The 21655-nt window shown below is 36.6% G+C and overlaps 1 protein-coding gene across 2 annotated transcripts in view; it reads right to left on the minus strand.

Annotated features, from left to right (window-relative positions):
* The window catches only part of PDE10A (phosphodiesterase 10A), a 379155-nt gene that overhangs the window by 117619 nt on the left and 239881 nt on the right, over positions 1-21655 (minus strand). The gene's annotated exons all lie outside the window — the stretch shown is intronic.

A 21655-nucleotide genomic window follows, 5' to 3' on the forward strand; every position in this document is an offset into this window, starting at 1 on the left:
CTGATATTACCAGCATCTTGCAAACTTGAGCCACAGGCATCTACACTCACTCAGCTGGTTATGTCTCCCAAAATCTAGTGCTTCATAACTTCACAAGTAATGGCTGCTCTGAGCACTGCTTCAGTATTAAGTTAAAAAGCAAAAAGCCATGTAAGAGTGTTGATGAAATCAGTTTTCATTAGCTAGAGTTAAAAGGCCTAGAATCTTTTCATAGGAATTATAAATGTGTTTAATAGGGTGAATGTATTCCTAATTTGAATAATCATTTTTCATTTCAGGGTATCAAAACACACTTCAAATTATCTGAATGTCTTAATCCTGCACAGCATGTATAGTGTTACACAGTAAAATTATCCACTATCTGATGCATGGGGCTTCTTAAAACTCTGACTGTTACTTTCCTGGTTTGAAAGTAGCTTCTCTCCAATTCTAATTAGCACATTGGAGTAACTCTGAGGGGTCTGTAACAAGCTTTATTCTCCTTCCAGGTGCATGATGAGACCAAATTTGGAAATTTAATTAACACTCTGCAAAAGCTAACAAAAGGAATACAGACGTGCTTTACGACTTGCAAATTGTAATCAAATTAATTTCAAGTCTTTGCTTGAGAAGAATGCTATGTATCATCTTAAAGTTACTGATAAAAATAATTGTCAACATACTTAAAAAAAGCGCATCACACTCAAGCAAGTGAAAGTGTATTTGTAAACATGTAAGGAACATCTCAGTATGACTTAAAATTATTTGCTCTTTTTTTATTCTCTTGTGCAACACATACAGCCAGGGTACCTTGCCTCCTGCCCTTTTAAAATATACCTGACCCTTAATGGTGACAAGTACTAACATACAGTTCATTCATAACTCATTATGAAAAATGTCAAATCACTCAGGACTTGCACATACTTAATCTCTGGAAAGATCATATGCAGCTGTAAACTACTTAAAGTCTAATGATTAAACAAGGTAAGAATGCCTTAGCTCTTCCCTTGAGTACAGGTGTTGGGACCAAGTTCTTGATTTATGTCTCCTCCCGTAATACCTTCTGGCTGATGTAATGTCTTCCACCTGACACCTGATCCTGGAGTAAACTTTTCTGGCTCAAGAGTACTCCCATTGTCTTTATTACCAGTTTTACTGTTGGTTTGTCTCTTCAAAAAAACTCCCATGAATAAAGTTCTGTAAATCCTTTATAATATACTGTGGTGGTTTAGGCCACCCGAGACCACATTGCTGTGGTCCCTCCCCCACCCTCGGACCAGACGGGGCAGGGAGTGAGATACAGACCCCGGAGTTGAGATAAGGGGAAATTTAATATAACAGTGTAACAAATAATAAACTGAACAACAACAACAGCAATAATAATAACAATCAACAGTAATAACAATGAACAGGACAAGAGATATACAGAGATATACCACAAGGATAGAGCAGCAAAGGGGAGTGCGACAAAGATCAAAAGCTGTCCCAGCTCTTCCCGCGCTTGGGCGCCCGGGCCTGATGTCAGCATAGTATTGAACAACCCAGCTGGAGCTCCCTCCCCACTGCTGGGGAAACTTAACCCTATCCTAGCTGAACCAGGACATATACCTACCAATACAAACATATAATGCTGTTCACTAAAATGCTACTTAACTTATTTCACAAACAAGATCCAATACGATGAAACGTCCTCTGAAGGATACTACATGCTGTGCCAAGTCTCACTCTGTTATTTCACTAAATAGGAAATAGAGAACATTTTTCCTTCTGACAGGAACATCCCACTTCACCTTAACACTTACATTAGTAGACGTGTTAGGACAGTTTCCTATGGCACAGGACTCTTCTTAAAAAACAACTACACATAGTCAAATAACATGCTACTTACCAACAAGAGCAGACACCTGAGTGTTCTCTACTTCGGTAGTACTAGGACAATATTTGCAGCACCACAGACAAGAATTTGTCATCCTTTTTTAAACCCTTCCAACCTTACAGTCTTAGGATTCTTAAAAATAGTCAACATCCCTCACAAAATGAGAAGGTACAAAACCCACAGAAATCTGTCACTAAAAACTCTATCAGGAAGAAACCTAACACAACCACATTCAGAAAGGTTTGATCTGGTTCACAGGAAGTGAGCTCTTCAAAACTAAATCATGCTAGTCCAGCATTTTTCCAGAAAACATGGCTAAATAAAACATATAGAAAAATACGTATCAGTTTAAAATGTGTATTTCACAGATTCTGTAACTGTACTAGACATGAGCCTGCAGAGTTGCTGAATGAATGACTTCAGAGAAGATGCAAGGAGCAGACTGCAAGGTGCTATTCTTACCCAATCTAAAGTTCAGCCAAGATATTTTTAGGTTCATTTGTTTTTAAGAGAGATAGAAAGTACTGTCAAGATCCTGACTTGCTGATTAACACAAAGAGTGTTATCTGCTAGCTGTACATTAAACTTAATAAACTGAAGGCTGAACTGGTGCACATCTTTTTTTTAAAAAAAAAAACAACCTGATTTTAAATAAAAGACTCGACTTTCAGAAGAGTTTAGCACACTTGCCAGTGAATCTCTTTAGGTAACTAATAGGTAATTTTAATTTTTTTTTTTTTAAATCACATTCTAATTCCAGTATCAAATTTTCTTATTTCAGCCTTCAACATTAAGGGTTTTTTTTCATATTTTAAGTATTAGCTTAAGAATTTTCAGCGTTAGAGATCATCTCTTCATAAAGGTACCATGAGTCTGAATGAGTAACATCAATCTTCTTTGCAAAGTAGAATAGGCTCACTCTTCTAAATTGTAGCATTACATTGTTACAGCATTTTGTAATTCCAGAGAACTTGAATTCCAACTGTTCATACACACTTAGTTTCAGAAAAGTCTCTAACTTAACTCAGGCACCTTGACCAAATTTCGATACTTGAAACTAGAAAATAAGTTTTTAAAAAAATAAAAGCTTCCAGTGTCTCCAAAAAATCAGGTTTTGTGATAGATTCTGGCTTTACCACTTTAATGTTAGAGAGTACAACATCGCCTTCCCTGAACCCCACTGAAAGTGCTACAACAGACGTGTTAGCAATAAAGTTGAAATATGAAAACTTGGTACCACATAATTAATCTTGGAAAACTATTTTTTTACCGTACCTTCATTTTTACTATAAAATATAGACACAAGATCCCTCTTTATAGAAAATTAAACTTTGACATTTAAAATAAAAAAACCCAACTATTTAATACTTTTGTGGGGAACAGAAACCCTACCTTTAGACTAATTAAGCACTGAAAGTAAGGCATTGACTCCACTAAACTATCAAAAAAAAGTTAGAAACTTGAAATTATTTAAAACACAATAAACGAAAATAATTATTTTCTTTTTCTGCCACCCTTTTTTTTTTCAGCTGTATAAATGAACAGAAGGAAAGATGATTTTTCAGAGATTATATTTCTGCTGAATTTTATGGTGATGGATATAATGATATCTCCATATCAGTAAAATATGGCCTAGGAAAAGCAGTATAATTTGAGATATCTAAATTAATTTGCCACTGAGGTTCGAAGTGATAACTAAATACTGTTACATACACTTGTACAATACAGACAAGGACACATTGTGCAACCCTTACATGTACTGGTGAACATTTATAGGAGCAGTACTATTGACGTCAATGAGACTACTTACATGGGTAAGAGCTCACTAACATGTGAAGAGTTGTGCAACAAAGTCCCAAACACATTTCATTCCACACATTGTTTCAAGCTTTGTTCCTCAACCACAAGTTTTTCCTTAATAGTATTAAGAATATTATTTCATTAATGTTACCATTCAGAAAAATAGGTGAGAACATACAACTTGTTCAGTTGTATCTGATATTGCCCAGTATTTCGGCTACGTAAGAAGCACAGATTCACTGAGGCTGGCAGGCAACCCTAGAGATCCAACCCCTGCTCAAGCAGGGACAGCTTCAGTGGGTTGCTCAGGATCCTGTCCTGAGTATCTCCAAGGATGGGGACTCCACACCCTCTCTGGGCAGCCTTGTGCTAGTGTTCAATCACCCTCACAGTGGAAGAAGTGTCATCCATGTTCAGGTGGAAACTCCTGTGTTTCAGTTTGTGCTCACTGCCTTTTGCCCTGTCACTGGGCACTGCTGAGAAGAGCCTAGCTCCATCTATTTTACTTTCCCCTCCATAAGGTACTGAAACACATGGTTAAGATCCAATCCGCCCCCCCCCGGCCCCCCAGTCTTCTTTTCTCCAGGCTGAACAGTCCCAGTCCTGATCATATTTATGGCCCTTCACTGGACACTCTCTGCTTTGTCCATGTCTCTCTCACACTGGGGAGCATAAAACTAGACCCTGCACCCCAGACATGTCTCACCAGGGCTGGCTAGAGGGGCAGGATTGCCCCTCTCACCCTGCTGGCGACACTCTTTCTTGTGTAGCCCAGGATGCTGTTAGCCTTCATTGCTGTGAGAGCACACACTGCTTGTGCAGGTTCAATAGAAAGGAATTACAGGACCCAATGCTACAGGGATTCCTACTTCTACCAGGTGAAATAAATGGAAATACCTTCTACTGACTTGAATGTTGACACGACAGAACAAAAAACAACATATGGGGTTGACTGCTTTTCCGCAAGCTTTTGCTGGTGTGGCAACCCTCTATCCATACAATCTCATTTGGCAAAACATCTTCCGTCAATACTATCTTAGACAAGAATTCAAATAATCTATTCATTACTATTTTAAAATTTTCTTGTTGGCAACCACAGTAAAATTAAGATGCGATGTTTCAGTTGGGCCCCCAGTTTTTATTATAAAGCTTAAGCAAATGCCACAGAATTCAAGGCTAGTTTCAAAATTAAAAATGAGCAGCTGCATCTTTTCTCTGTCTTCCTCCCCCTCATCATGTCCCCACCCTCTTTTGTTTGTTTTGGAGACAGTGTAGCTCACTAACATGTGTTCACCTCCAAAAAAGCATCCTTAGAAGAAAAAGTGGGGGAGGGGAGTAAAGGAAAGATGAAAACGGCAATAGTGAAAAGGAAAACAGGGGAGATGGAAACTGAGACTTATGTTTGTATAGGAAACACCTTAAAAAAAAAAATTTCAGTCTACAACCCCGCATTCACAGGATGCATGTTCTTCACTGTGCCTTTGCTATAATAATTTGTATAAACTTTTTGCAGGCAAGGACGATAAAGTACTCAATGAGAAAAAAAAGTACTGGTAGAATTATTTCACCTTTCAGTGCAATTCAGCTTTGTAATAATCTGATTTGATATAAAGCCTACTTGAACTTGGTCATTGGCTACATTCAGAAAATAATTTAAAACTATAAAGATATCCATATAAGACAGACACTCTAATACAGGAAATTAAGGCACATTTCCATAGGGCTGGTAATAAATTTTCACTTTACTGTGTTACAGTCCTGGACGCTGAGATTCAAATTTCTGTCCGGCACACTGACCAACCATAACTGTTCTCATGAGACTGTAATAGGCCCATTACACTACCATAATAATGACAAAACAAAAATTCTAAAAACACACTGAAAAATCACATTGATAGCACATAAAGAGACTGATTCACTGTCAAAACTATCCAGTTAAAACCTGTATTATAAAATATCCAATAGAAGAAGTAAACACATGAACTTCAAAAATTTCAGATCAGACAAAATAAAGAGATTTAACAAATAGGTAGCTTTCAACATTTTTAAACTCCTTCAGATTTACTCTGGGAAAGCCTTCAAGACTGCAACTTATGTAGGCTAGAGAATATAAATGTTAATACTATTCAATTTAACTGACAGAAATATGAAAGATCTTGAGAAAAACTCAGTGCACCCAAGATAACTAAAAAGTGACTCTGTTTTACGGCAAGAAAAATGGCACCAGGAGGCCTTCCAAGGATACGGCATCAATGATAAAAGACAGTCATAAATGACAGTACACTACTGTTTCTTCTTTAGTACCGCTGTCCCATTATTTTCCAGAGTAATGGCTTAGTAATTTTCTGAACAGCAGTTTTGGGGACTTAACAGTGCTGGCACTTTGTTCATGTTACTTCATGAGCTAATGAACATACCTGACAGTCAAACTCATCTGAGTCCCCTAGAATGTCTTTCCAACAAACAAGGGATCCTGTAATGCTTGTGTTCAGATGACAGTGACACACATACTCTAACTTCATTGTGAGATATCCAAGTACACTGAGGTCACCAAACACAAAATATTTTCGTAAGTAAACTGAGTGCACTCAGCATGACAGTAGCTGGGAAAATCTTAATCTGTATGTATTTTTAATTGAGGGTGGCAGACAGTAGTGAAAGGTATTAAGAAAGAAGCAAGCAAAGGGTTAATGAAAAATACACCGACTCAAAAGTTTTTTGGCACGTTTGCCTTCCTCTGTGATAGGCAGGCTTAAGAAATACTGGATCAGAAGGAAAGGGTCACAGCGCTTCATCCGTGACCACTCTTTCATCATGGATAAATGGGCAGAGTAAAGCTGGGAGAAAGCACAAAGAGAAGATAGAAGGAAACCTGAGGGGCATGAAGACGAACACAGGTCAGAAAGACTGAATACAGTACAAAGACTGTATTTAGGAGGTAAGGGAACGAAGCTTCTACGTGGGTAGACACCACATAGAACCGGAATGAGGAACCAAACTAGTTTAAAATTAACCAATTCATTACTTAAATTAATTAAGAGGAAAAACAAACAAACAAAAAGCCCCAACAACAAACACCACGCCACAAAACCAAAGTAACAGCTTTTGCCACAATCAAGTTATCCCATTTATCTGCGTGAAATCTGTATCTTGTAGCCAAGAGTGAGCAGCATGAGGGTGGGAATAAGCAGCCCGGGTTGAGGGAAGGCAGGATCTCTTCATACAGTAACACCGTTCATCTCCTCTGGTTTACAATGATTGTGAATTACAGCCTAAAACGTGGGAGAGAGAATGAAACTGTGCCAACAGAGAGGCTACATAGCTACACTTTAACTTGCGGGTATATAATGTTCAGAAAAGATCAGCTAACACACTTTCTGGATGCAATAAGCAAGTAATTCACACCACAATTAGTTTGGGTATGAATCTACTGTATAAAGACAGTACAAAACCCGCCAAAGATCACTAGATCTCTCCTGCACACAGACTTGAGCTGTTCAGCCTTTCTGAACCACAGAAGCAAGCAGATGCTGGATAAAAAAGGTTTTCTGACAACTGCTCATTGTACAAGACTGTTTTACCTATGGTACATTGTTACCATGTCAACAATTGTAACAGCAAGCTGTTTTATTCTATGTAGTCTACTCTATGAACCTCCTTTGAAATTTTTTTTTTTTTTTTTGACAAAAGGAGAGGTCTCCTAAGCTCAAAAGCCCGATTTGAAGATACAATATATGATCCCTCTTTTATAAACATAAGAAATACGAGTTTTTAAAAACTGATGGAAACTGTGCAGGTAATTGCCTTAGCAGCCTTGGAAACAAAACCTCTCCAAACACCTGCAACACAAGAACAAGCCAATACAAGTGTCTCTACAATCACCTGATTTAAAAGGGTCATTTACAAGCGTGAGAGCAAGGCTTGCAACTCTTGGTCAATGATTAGTATCCTTAAACTCTTTTGAGAACCACTGTATTACCAAGGACAATCTAGCTAGCCAAAGATTTAAATTGATGAAAGCTATTGTCCCTCTACCTCGATCTGTTTCCCTGGAAAGACAATTCCATTACCCTGTTCTTTGTGAAATCTTGGGGAAGGGGGAGGCTGGGTTTTATTTTCCAGAAGGTCTGCAGGCAAAGAGAAGCTTCTTTTTGATATAAATTTCTAAAATCTTCTGCCCATAGATTTTCCCACGATCACTTAAAACTCATCTAACAGCAGATTACCACCAAAGGGGACAGTGCTGTTTCATCTTCCACCCCCAACTGCATTTTCCTGATGCCTTTTTTGTATCTTTGCAAGCTTTTGAGCAATTGTGAGGTGAACTGCATGAAAAATCCATCCTTCTGAAAACTGATGCAGCAAAGAAGGTTGGTTTCAGCAGACCTCTTGCTGGCAGTGAAGAGAGTAGTGAGGACATCCCTTCTGATGGCATCCTATCTTTCTGTTACCTTAAATAAAACTTCACTTTGGAAAACAAAAGCTTTAAAGTGTTGTGATTCTCATCAGGTTTCTTATGACCAGGAGTTCTGACAGATAGCAAGATAACTGAATACAGATTTATTATTTTCTTTTTAACAGTTTTGTGCTTTTCAAGGTACTAAATCTGATACTGGAAGTACTGAATCTGAATTTTTCATACTGGACTCAGTGCCTCTTAATAGCTAAAGTTCTCTTCTCTGTCCAGAAAGGTATTGGTACCAGTGTTTTCAGGATATATAAAATACTTATTAAAAATAAGCACATCTAAACAATTACTTTCTTGGAAGTAGCTGGAAAGTAGAATTTCCCCAGAAACATAAATATTCTAACATCCAAAAATCTATTTTCATTCATAATCAGCATTAAAAAACCCCAACTTTTGGCCATTTACAGAAGAATTAAATCTGGGGGCTTTTTGTTTGTTTTTCATTTTATAGAGCACAAAAAATTACTTCAGTCAAAATCATATACTACTTAATACTTACATTATTTTATTTAGAACTCAAAAAAATGTAAACTGAATTAACTCACAATCTTTCTAACAGAATGAGTAAGTTTGTATTTGTATTTCAACAAAGCTGCATTTTCCAGAACCTACAAGTGAGTGAGTGGTGAGAGCCACTCTATAAAACTCAAAATCCCTCTATTATGCAATATGCAGACAATTACTTGCTTCTTTAACTTCTCCTTACTAAAAGCACTGGAATGAGTTAAACACTGCTAATCACTTTACTTGGCAAACCATAAAGAAAAAAAAAAATTACATATCTCAAAGATAAAAACACAACTGAGCTTCCTTAGAGCCAGAGAAAGAAAAAAAAAGATTAAATCAAGCAGCGTTTTTCAACATAAGCAGGCTACTTAGTCAAGCTGAAGATGCCACCCAAGAGACACACATTGGAGTCAAAACTGCCATTCAAGAACTGTTTTGTGCATAACTATCCCTCATTCAGCACTTATCTTTTAATTATGAACTTTCAAAGCTTTAGTCAATCTGTTAGTAAAAACTATAATTTAAAAATAAAAATATTAAACCTCAATCCATGTTTCCCTGTCCACTAAAAGGTTTACTAGCAGAGTTATGTGTGGATTAGCATTTGCAGCTTTTCTTCAGGAAAACAACAATGAAATACCAAAAATACCCTGCCCATTAGAAACACTTTTGTTGAAAAATTTTGTTGAAAAAGTGTTGAAAAACACTTTTGTTGAAAACGGTTCCAAATACTAACCCATGTGACACATGAAAAATGAGCTGTTTTCCTGATGTAAAGAATAATTATCTCAAACAACCAATTTAAAGAAAAAAATGTAATTTTCCATATAGTCCAACAGCTGCTAGGTAAAGTTAGGACTTAGTTGCTTCAATTTTTCAATTAAGTATAGAAGTGAAAAACACATGGTAAATTTTTTTTAAACAATGTTTTACTTAAAGAAAATTAGCAAATTTTATTTGTTGGAGCTCTCAGTTAATGTCAAATCCATTTTGAGTTTAAAGCATTTTGATAAATAATATAAACCTTTTTGTCAACCATAAAACATGTAATGTATACTTCCCAAACTTACAACTGCCATGAAAGGAGAATGAAATATCTGGGGTTTGGTGGGGTTGTTTGGTTTATTTTCATGGGTTTTTATGCTAATGATAATATGAACTCAAAATGTCTTCTTTAGAAATCTACCGTATTCATTAGCATTTTCTTTATCCCAAAGAATTATGTCCTAAATGTTCATAAAATGTACGTATAGCACAAATTTTGTACAGAGTGGGGAAAAAAAAAAAAACACCACCAGCTGAAATTCTAAGTAACCCCCATAAGAAAATACTACGTTTTAACTAAGCAAAGCTGTAAACCTAAGTCATCAGTGTAATACCCTGTTTCCCCACCATGTGGTGTAGCATGTCTTTGAATTTAAAAGATAAATTAGTAGACTAATGTAAGTGTGACATAGCACCTTACTGGATTTATGCTTTGTGGTCATCTTCAGTTTTTTAAAAAACATGAAAACCTTGGCAAGAGATGGACTGTAATAGATTCCCTGAGATGTATCTAGGAATACATGTAAATGGGACAGGCATTTTCTCCTGTTATCCAAACTGAGAAAACTATTTTCTTCTTTATTGAGAGTGTTGATAAAAAACATGTTTGAGCTTTGCTTTCCTTCATGCTCAGGTCATGCATCTACTACATCTTCTGACCGGTCTTAGTTTCTTCTAAATCAAAGAAACGTAACATGAAAAATCTCAAGGAACACTGTCACTGCTTCTGTGACCAGAGGTTTGCAAAGGGATGCCTAAACTTCTAAGAGAGACTGAAAGCACGGATGTGGTCAGTATATTGTTAACATAGGCCAACAGGAACAAGCAAAACCAGCTCTTTATACAACAGTTCAGTAGCAGGAACACCTACAGAGAAGGTAGAATGTGTAGTGCTCCTACCCTCCACAGCCAAAGCTACCTGAACCAACAATCCTTAAAACCATGCAGAGATTTTAACCAGCAAGCAGTGAGGAGCTCTAGCTGGAGGTGGGCAAAGGAGGGCGGTAAGTTTCTGAAGCAGGTCGCAGTCCTTCCAGACACTGAGAAAGGACAGAGCCAGAAGCAGAGTATGTAACACTGTTCTAGCACAGGGACCACAGCACTCAGCTGGCAGCATGGAGTACCCCCTGGTCCTGGTCTGTTCTTCTAAAACTATTTCTAGTCCCGTACAGTAACTTTTTACTGTACAATGCACATAAAAGGAAATAATATAGAAGGTTTTTTTCTTTTTTTTAACTAAGTCTCCTAGAACAACTCACTTTCATGTTGCACACACATACACATTTTTTTATTGGGCCCTTATTTTAACATGTAGCAGGAAATGATACTGAACTGCTGTATTGGTTAGGGACTACACTTTCCACTTCCCTAAAAGAAATGTAATGCCCATGCCAGAAAGATGTTCTGAAATTACAATCATAAATAGTGCAAATCCAGAGATAAAATATTAGTAATTTGTTCTCAGGACCAGGACCCAGTGTTCCCCCTTCAACACCCTCCTCACACACCCCCTAAAAAAAAGAAAAATTAAACTTCTCATTGTAGGAAGCCACAATTTCAGAAAGTTACTGTACAAACATCTAGCGTGCAACCATTCCACACACACGCTAGAACTATCCCGCTAATGGAGGTATAATGAAACTTATAGGAATCTACCAACTTCAGCTTCCCTCTATTACTAAGGATACATAGCTATGCTGGCCAAACTAACATAGCATTTGATAATTTTATAGACTTATCTGCTTATTCTGTTATAAAAATGCATAAAGCTTATTTAATCCGCACTATTAAGTAAAAATATTAACTAAAATATTACAATTATGATTATAATGTAGTACATACGCGTGACATGTACTTGTCCAGTCATTTAAAAAAAAAAAAAAAAAAGCCACAGAAATTGAAATATTGTAGGCAAGTGTGATGATTAAATCTTGGTAAGTGAAAGAGCAAATATGTTCATTCATATTAGCATAACACTCATATCAGCATTACTGTGGATCGCAGAAACAAGTTGGCAGTGGTGTAGAGTCCCCATTTCAGAAAACTTCTGATTTGAGATGAGTTAATAGGCACACACAGACGTCACTTTGGGGAGCATCAGGAACCAGCTAAACAGTTTAATTCAGTATACTAAAATCTGGCTCTGACTGTTTTGAATACAGAGAAACCTCAGCAGAATAGTGGCACTTTTGTTGGAACATTAAAAGTGAAATTACTCTTTCCATCCAATCAGATAGAACAGCAAAGGAAAAGCATCAAAAGATACATACTACTCACATGAGCTACAGCACTGATTTCACCTTGCTTTTATGTCTCAGTTTCTTTTAAATAAGAAAAAAAAAAAACATGTTATTTAATTAAACTAAAAATTATAGCAGCACCATATGCAATCACAAAAGAACAGCCAATGTCATGGTGCCTTGATGCTGAAAGTCGTTTTCTACTTCAGAATAATGATACTGAAACTGAGAGAAGTGTCTTCTCTGTTTAATGACTGGCTTATTAGAAGCAGCATCTTCAAAACATCCTTATTTATTTGAAAAAAATAGATTGCCTCTGAAGATAGAAAAAAACGGTGTTGCAGAAGTTTGTATGTTCTTTAATGTTACTCCTTTTTGAACAACATGAATCTTGACATAAGCAATAACTAGTTCCTAAAGTTTTGTCCTCCAGCATTTCCTATAATTTTACTCTATCAATTTGTAAAAAACACTTGGTAAACTTTGATTTTTAGGGCCCGCAGTCACTACCTTGTTATTTCAAAATAAAGCATAGACCCTTCTTTAAAAACTGAAATATAGTTTTTCTATATTTACCTAAAGAATTTTATTCAAATATCATGTCGATGTACTACAAACATTAATTAATTAAACCCACAGACCTTCAAGAATATCAATTTTATGATCACATAAAAGGAGAGGTAAAATGATTCCTGCACTTTGTTTTCACATAAGTTTGGAGGAGTCCAAATTACCACTACTTCATTATATGAAACAAGCTGGTACAATTTAAAAGCTTGTAATATTCCTGACAAGTAAAGATGAACTCAGGACAGTATTTCAGTGTTAATGTTACAGCTATACACTCATATCAAATAAGAAATATTTCAACATCAATGTCTCTTACCAGAAACCCTATATATTATTTACAACTCCTAAGACAACATCTAACAGTATTTATATTAGTGTACACAATTACTTTGTTGTACATACCCTGCATAAACATTTTCAAATGCAATTTGTGTCAGGTTGTTTTAATCATCTGAAGTACTGCCTGTCTGCCATAGTCCCAAACAAATAGTTAATACAGCTAAATACTGGCTGCTCATAAGCACTCAACTCCATTAATTTAACAATATGCTGTTACTGACACCAGCAGGAAGAAATGTTTTTTCACACAGTGACCAGCCAGATGACAAAGTCACAGTAGTCTGCCCCTAGCCAAAAATGGTAGGTGTTGACTTTGATCTTGAGTGTAGAAAAAGGCTCAACAAAATTCACTCCCTCACTTTCACGTGAAAAGCACCTGTAATGGCACTCAGCATGGCAGCGATGAATTTTCATTCTTTGTTTTCACTTTGCTTTGCTATCAAGTGTACCAGTAAGACTGAGTCCAGGCTTTAATGATTCCCTCACCCTAGTTAACTCATTTTCTTTTCAAAAAAATTCACAGAAGACAACCATGTCTTTTGGCCCTTTTCTTATACTTTCCATATTATTATACATGCAGTGATCTATCCTGAGGGCTCAACACCAGTCAAATTATCAGTATGGACATCAATTCTCAGTAATATAGAGTTGCATGACAATACATATCTCACACATAAGAGGAATGTGGGGTTTTTTAATGGTGTATGAGGGGCTCATGTTTATGATTCCAGCATTTGAAGACCCTCATTTAACTAACCTCATTTTCAGAAGTCCAAAGCCATCAACTCTCACTTAACCCAATGGGAGTTAACTGTAATGTTGCCATCTCTTGAATATGCATTCTACTTTTCCAGAGCTACATATCCAAAAACAGTGTTACAAAAATATTCAGAGTCTAATCATTTTTCAGATCACCTATAAACTCTAAAAGCAGTGACAGGTTTTCACACTTTCCACTTCATTCCAAATGGTAGACATATATATCTAGCAAAATTAATACAGTCTGAAATACAGCAATGATTCTACAAGTGTTTCTAAAACAGTAATATATTAAATAGAGATACAGAACAAATCTTGTTTGTGTCTAAATATGTGCATTCACTTATAAATACTGAAGTGAGAAACTTTAACAAAATAGATGCAGGGCGTTCAGCAGGATAAGCTCTCAGCAGGATGGGCTCTTGAGATAAGGGAGGGGCTGCAACTACTGAATCCCAAGATAAGGAACGGGGATTCAAGGAATTCTAAATGGACATGCTGAAAAGACCTAATTGGGTGAAAAGTCACGAGAGGAAGAGGCGGCATCTTCAATCTTCATCCTAAAGACCCCCGCCCACGACCACCAGGAACCACTGCGCAGACACAATGGGGAGGGACTTGGGGCAGGATTTATGATAATGAATTCTCAAAACTAATTGTAATATCTCTCCCTATTCTCGGGTTTATAATGAATATGTAAACGTTTTACACTACAGAAAGGAGCTGCTTTTCACTCCAAAGAGTGCACCTTTGTGGAGGAGCGATCCCCCATGCACCCAGCGCTGAATAAACATACCTTCTTTATAACCTTACTGGTTGTCAAGTTGTTATTCTGCACGGCAGTACTACTCAATCTTACACCTGCAGAAGATTACACATTCTCAAGGAAAGATCCTCTTTGATGAGATAAAGGAATATGAATCAAAAACCTTACACTAAAGGGAAATCTCTCTGTTTCTGGAAACACTGAATTGTTCCCAATGATGTCACATCCACAAGAAAGTATTCTGACACTTTAAGCAAACATAGCATAATATGACAGAGATTTCATTTGGGACTTTAAAACAGTAGAGGACAACGAGCCAAATTTCCAGAGATTATACCCTCAAATAAAGATGGAAGATGCCTTAATAAGTTTTTTAATGGAGGTAGAGCTCTGTAGAAGGCTAACCAGCATTCACTTTTACAATAGTCATCCAACCTGCTTCAGTTCTTCTGTAAATCCTACTGCTTAGTGGAAAGAAAGAATTGTACGTATTTGGACAATCCATACCAAGATATAATAAAGTGCTGTAAAAACACTTTGGCTTTCAAGTGATAAAAGGGAAACTGTCAGTTTAATTTAAATCATGGGTGTCCAAAACTCTTCTTTTTGATGTGCAGGCAGTGTAAAACAATAGCTAGAGGCTCTAGGCAACAACTGTCCCATCACTGCTTTCCCTTAATCCAAACATTGCATTCCTTCAGTCCATGAAGTTGGAGCTTGCCTGACTTTAATTGTAACCTCACACCTTCTTCTGAAGTGAACCTACTATTACTCCTATTTGTTTTAAGGTATTTTCTTTAGTACTCAAGAAAGTAAGAAAGAGTATGTTTTGCCAGCCACTGGGAAAAAACAAAACAAAAAACAAACAAACAAACAAAAAACCACAGACAGCATGGGACATTAAACTACTGCAACTTGACCTAAACTCTCCATAGAGCACTAACCATCCCAAACCACCATCTACCTTACTGAATTGCTGAATACTATTGTGAACAGCTGCATGATAAGAATTAGTGGCCTATGACCACCAATATCATACACAAAACCATACCTATTTTCTCCAAAGCCTGTGTTTTACATTTACAACCATCATTTTGCATCAGAATAGAAGCAATAACACGGCACAAATGTGCCCTACAGTACCCTTTATATCAGGCCTTTCTGATACACCTTTTTATCCACACGTAAATTGCTTCCTGACCAGACTTCTGCAATTCCCCATCCCTTATTAAATGCACACATTTTTCAACACTGTGGCTATATTCTGCTGTTCTGCTAGTTAGTAAGTTTTTATAACCTCTCTCCTCCCCCTCTACCATACTCCTCTTCCACCTCCAGTACAGACTTCTAACAGCCACTGTCAGAGTGACAATTTTAAAATGACATGCTGGTTTCCAGATCTTCCACTGCCAAATTCCTTTTCTGAGATTCAAATATTCACTTAATCTCTTTGCCTGATCATTTTGCTGCTTCTGTCTTTGCTCTTTCTCTGTTTTCATCTTGTATTTTTCTACAACTGGGGACAGAAATATTGAACTTTCAGTTGCCTTTGGTCTATGCACGTCAAGAATAATTTGTCCCTTCTGTAAGCAATAGGTTCCTATTTGAGGTAACATTTAAGTAAATATGGCCCAAATTCTTGCCCTCTCCTAGATTATAAATGCCTTCTAATGGATTTTGGAAGACACTACATAAAGAGCAGAAAATAAAAGCAAACTGAACTGCTTAATCACATTAATTTAACAACAGTGTGGTGTTCACACACCAAATTCTGTTTTGGAAGAAGTAAAAAAGCTGCAAAAGAAGTTTAAACTATTGTTCTCTGCAAAAGAAAAAACAGGAGGAGATTTCTGAAATCTCATAAATCTTGCACTTTCTTCTTTCCTGCCAAGATTCAAGGGAGAGACTAAAAGGCTAAAATGTAGGTCACTCACTAATTGTCTGTTTTGTTTTGGTTTTTTTTTTTAATTAGTGAAAATATAAAGCCAAAATTTTAATTTTCATTATTACAAAGCTTCTGAATTTAAATCCTTATTTTTACAGATTCAAAGTTACACAATAGAAATCATCAGAAAAAGGACTCAGTTACACTGTAAACAGCACAGAAATATAGAATATGAGAGAATCTCCAAGTCTCTCTTTCTGCTCTGAATCAAGATCAAACAAGTACTTTTAATTGCATCCCTTCTCAGATACGATTTGAAAGCTGTTCCTAAAAGTAGGAAACATTCCAGTTTACATTGCTTTGCTGTCAGTATATTTCTTACTATTTAGTCAGCATCTCCCTGATGTTTTCTCTTGTAATATACCATGGAAAAACAATTGTCTTGCTTCATGTACCAAGTTCTCTAAATATAACTGCTATACTCTGTATTGCCCTCTTCAATCCATCTTCTCATTTCTAGACAGATCAAAATTTATTATGTTTTCTAAATCTCTTACAAGTTCTGTTGCTTTCCTTTGTACTCCAACTCATTCATATCCACAGAGCTTAGTCTTCCAACATCTAACATACACATTACTTTGGCTACAGTCTCACCAGTGGCAAACAGAGGGGAATGTTTTTTTACACTTCACTTGGGATGTTTCTGTTCATAAAACTTTCATCATACTCTGTTGCATTACTCATTTTTCTATCCATTACTATCCCTGTTATCTGATTCTGCAGTACTTACACCTACCTATTTCTGATTCTACATGTGCATATGTTGTAGATAGGAAAATTTATCATACTTTGGTTCATTACAGATCACTACTCCAGTTTATCAAGATTTTTGAAGGATAAACCTTCTCCGCAACCTCTCACTTCCTTGGTGACATCCACTGATTTTTGTGCATGTATCCTCATGTTTTGTACCCTCTTTCATGAAAGATATGAAATACATGTAGCCCAAGAAAAGGTTTGTATGTGCTGCCAAGTTCAAGAGCAAATGACTAATCATTATTCCTTGAGTAACACTGTTCACTTTGTAAAGTAATGTAAAAAATGACATCAAAGTTGAGATAATGTTCTGTAGGTCACTACAGCAGCTCTCAAATAGAGAAGCAGAAGAGCCTGAAATGGTATAGGAAGAGGGAGAGCAGAAAAGGACACAGGAGATGTTCAGTTTATCATCAGAGTCCACTACCAACATACAAGTCACAGTAATGATAGACAGCTATTATTGGTATTCCTTCTGAATGCCCAAGGGATGAGAATTTGGGAGTGCCTCTTGGAGGCACAGAGGAAGCACACAAGGGCATGGAGGAAAGATGTACGTCCCATTCCTAAGCAGTCTCACCATGCTGCAAACTTACTGCCTGATGGGAAGCAGCTCTCCCTCTGTCCAGGACGGCAATTCAGCAACCCAGGCACAGGCACAAGAACGTGGGGGAGAAAGAAGCAGCAGCAGGCAAGGGAAACCCCATACTGACCCACGAGTAGAGGGCAGCCCCCAAAGAATTAGATCCTCAAACAAAGAGATCGAGAAGAATTTCATCAAATCCTACTGCTTAGGCTGCGCCTAAAATCCAGAAAAGGTCCTCACCTGCTATGTTCCTACTAGGCACTGTTAATACAAGTGTATAAAATGTTTGATTATAGTCAACCTGCCAACAGTCATTAGTTCAGCCTTAAGTGCTCACTTTATTCATAACTTCCCTCTGGCTCTAATAGCTAGGCTTTTTCTAAGGAACATCTTAAGGTTTGTTTCACAGAAGCTATAACTCATTCTACATCTCACACTTCAGTTTTTTGGTTGGGGGTTTTTGTTCTTGGTTTTGGGGTTGTTTTTTTGGAAGAGTGTTACATTTTTCTGGTTACTCTGCATAATGTAACTGTCATGTCATGCTGTATGTCCTGTAGTAAGATTATAAGACATCTAGAACATTACAAATATATTATTAACATATTATATAACATATCTTCACACAAAAACCTGTCTTTTTAAATAACCGAGGGGTTTCATTAGTGTGATTCATTATCTGTTTCAAAGTCGCTTTTAATCAGAAGAAAATTTTATGAATTTTAAGTAATATAAGAAATACAAAAATCTTTATAAAGCCAAAGAAGAGCACAGAGCCTGGTGCTTCCCTTAAAGACAATGAGATCATGCTGCTGTCTATAATGAAATCCATTTCAAACTCCAAAATTGCTAAAGGACCAAAATTATATAATTACTCACATTAAAACTAAATTATCTTTTCATGCTATTACTAAAATGATGTTAACTGATAAAATGAGAATTTAAGTTATTTTGTTTTTTTTTTAATATTAACATTCCATGAATATTAAGTATTCAGAGTTACATTACATAGGAAATTAATACTATGTATGATAGCTTTTCAATGAGGATTCATTATATGTTTTCATTTCAAAATATGATCATAATTCTTTCCAAAATTATCTGAGGATAATCTTTCTCGAATCCCTAGGGTGAAACATCATCCTGCTGAATTTGGATGGTAAAATTTAGCCTCTATTAATTACATTATCTATCTGTACTTTCTCTTGCAAAGTTTAAGCAGAAGGAAAGATTTGTCAGAGAAAGGTTCTCTAAATGTGACAATTGTGAAAATATACAGGCATGTGTACAATATCTGAACGTCTCACTTTATTTTTGTTGTCAATAGTTAACTCAATACTAGCCTTTTAAGTCATGCTTCATAATACATTCTGTTTAATAGGATTCTACAGTTAATACCGTCTCTATAAAACAGAAGCAGCAAAGGACTAAGGGAATACCTTTTCCTTCTTTTCCATAAAAAGGATCCACAAACTACTTTTTGTAGACTTCTTGAGAAACAAGTATACAACAACCAGACTAAGAAGGGAAAGAGAGCTAAGAGAAACCCTCCTACAGAATCAGGAAATAATGCCCGCTATCATATGGGACAGAGAAGGGGAGGTGGGAGAAAAACACTGTATATTGGTGAAACTCACTGCATAACTTATTTCTAACTAATAATTCCCCAAAACGTCAGTTACACATAATTTAAGCCACAGTCTATTCATTATGGTTTCTTATGCACTCAAAGAAAACAGATAATGCATTACTTGATGCCCAATCTAGGTATTTCTTAAAACAACTATGTACTTGAGAAGTAACATGTTCTTTCACAGTAAGTAATACTGTGTCTAGTATTCCCATCTTAATAAAAGACTGCATAAACTGCTAATAATATGAAGTCCTATAATTTTTAACACACCTATGCATCCAATCCTTACAGAAATGAAGCACGTTTGTGTTTTAGACTTATATGCTGTGCATCCCATCCAACTCAGAGCCACTGAGGCACGAATCCTGCAAACTCTTACTCATTAGAAACTCAGATGAATTTTACAAGCATTGCCCACATAGCCAGGGGAGTGCCAGCCCCAAGAGAAGTTATATTTTGAGATACCCAAAACAGTACTTTGAGTGGCACTGAGCGCTAGCATCATTCTGCAATTTTGAAAAGTCATTTTGCAGCAGATTTTCATATTTGGCATTTTAGACATATACAGACACACAGAGAGACATCTCAGGCAGTTCTTGGTCTATGATAAACAGATTAAGTTCTATAAATAGATGACTTAATATATATGTCTTTATATACAAAGTAGCCCAAAATGGGTCCAAATATTTTAGTAACTTCTGTGTAACACCTGGAAGATGGCACATACACCACATACACTAACATTCTCTGTATCATCATTGAAAAGGACATGTTAAATTAGCATCAACCTTGAACTTCACAACACACAGACGTATCCTCTTCAGTTCAGGCAGCACTAAAGGTAGAGCCCCAACAGTTGCAGGTATTCCCTTAGACCATGAAGCTTCCCAAAAAGCTTTGGATAAGCGTTTGAATTGTTAGTCCAGGATAATCAGATTAGTGCCATTCTGCTGCTTCACTACATGCAACAGCAACACTTCAAGGCTACTTCTAGGAGCCTTAGAGGGGCTTCAACAACAGCAGCCACTGCAGTACCTACTCAGGCCTTTGAGACCTATGATTAATTGGGCCATCTTGGCACATCTGTTTTGGATTTGACTTTACAGCAGCGTAAAATAAAATTGTCACTGTATATTCCTATAAATACATCTGCAAGTACACTGAAGTGTGAAAAAATGAACATACACATAAAAATGGAAAATAACTATGCAAATTTTGAAACATTTATAGACAAATGTACCATTTTCAAACAAAAGCCCTATGTAAATATACAAAAATAAGCATGTGATTATGAAATGCATTCAATTTCCTATCTCAAAAATACTACATCAATTAAAGATTTTAAGTCATGTAAACTAATAACCTCATCTTATTTCTAAAGGTTTTAACATTGTGCAATATTCAGCAAAAAGGTCTTTTGTTAAGAAAAATTAACAAGAAAAAATATACTACTTTTAAAGCATGAGTACATCTTTGAAAATCTGAAGTACTAAAACTACATTTTAATACAGATGGTCAAACAATAAGAACTATAAAAATTAATAGAAACAATAAAGAGGTGAAGGACTTCATAGACTACTATTCTATGCTTATGGAATTATTTTGACAACTTCTTTTTTTAATCATAAATGTAGTCTTAAGTTTGTAATTATTTTTTTTTTTCTGCTCCACGGTAAGATACTTGGTTCTTGAAAAGCATGCTTCATATAGCTTCAAACAGAATTACAACTTGGGCTTGGCTATCACGCATTATAAATACTACATGCTGTATTGTGTGTCTGATGCCGCAAATACAGTCAACTATACATCACGCATGATGAATTAAACACACTTTTTTCAGTGGACATCTATTCTTGCCAAACAATTCAGAAATAATACTAAATAGTTTAAACAGACAGAACTCTGGCCTGAATTCAAGAAAAGCAGCAAGATGTTAAAAAAAAAAAAAAGATCTCAACAGAGCTGCCTTTTCGAGACAAAGAGCCCTTTTTTCCCTCTTGGCACAGAGGTTTGGGACCAGAGCCAAGGTGCTACTTATCAGCTGTCTGACATCAGGGGAGGACTGTGTGCGTCAGTGGACCCAGTAGGGACCCCTGGCTTATGGCAGTGCACCATGTGGTTCTTATCAGTTTGCAGGGTCTGGCACTTCAACCTCTGCAGTGTGAAAAGGGGGGGAAAAAGGACGCGGGGAGGGGAGGAAGGAAGGTGTGTATAACTGGGAGGAGGTCAAAGGGGACTTATGATCCAGGCTGGACTGCAGAACAGAGCCCAGATTATGCTTTGGCCTACTGCACTGAGTACAGTTGCAGAAAATCCTAACGGAGCTTTCTCCGCTTTCCCCATATGCTCGTAGGAGAGAGGAACTACTCCTCTCATTTAGGTTCAGAGAA

Source organism: Athene noctua, chromosome 1 (genome assembly GCF_965140245.1).
Source record: "Athene noctua chromosome 1, bAthNoc1.hap1.1, whole genome shotgun sequence".
Lineage (NCBI taxonomy): Eukaryota > Metazoa > Chordata > Aves > Strigiformes > Strigidae > Athene > Athene noctua.